The sequence below is a fragment of the Brassica oleracea genome, chromosome C7, assembly GCF_000695525.1.
Source record: "Brassica oleracea var. oleracea cultivar TO1000 chromosome C7, BOL, whole genome shotgun sequence".
NCBI classification, from domain to species: Eukaryota; Viridiplantae; Streptophyta; class Magnoliopsida; order Brassicales; family Brassicaceae; genus Brassica; species Brassica oleracea.
In genome coordinates, this window is record NC_027754.1 from 1,703,467 (window position 1) to 1,703,925 (window position 459).

The window sequence follows — 459 nt, forward strand, 5'->3', positions numbered from 1 at the left end:
GAGAATTACATCTACTAATCCCAAGTCTTTCATCTCAAATGTCCCTTCGAACATGTTCTTTGTTTGATTGATAATGTCTTTATAGCTTCCAATAATGAGCATATCATCTACATATAGACATAACAAAACATACGCATTTTTGGTAGTTTTGTAGTATATGCATTTGTCACATTCATTTATTTTGAAACCATTTGACATCATTGTATTGTCAATTTTTTCGTGCCATTGTTTAGGAGCTTGTTTAAGTCCATAAAGTGACTTTACAAGTCGGCATACTTTGTCTTCCTGTCCGGGAATGACAAAATCTTCAAGTTGTTTCATGTAAATTTCCTCTTCTAAATCATCATTTAGAAAAGCAGTTTTTACATCCATTTGATGGATTTCTACGTCTCTTAAGGCTGCGATTGCGATTATCAGTCTTATTGATGTTATTCTCGTCACTGGAGAATATGTATCAAA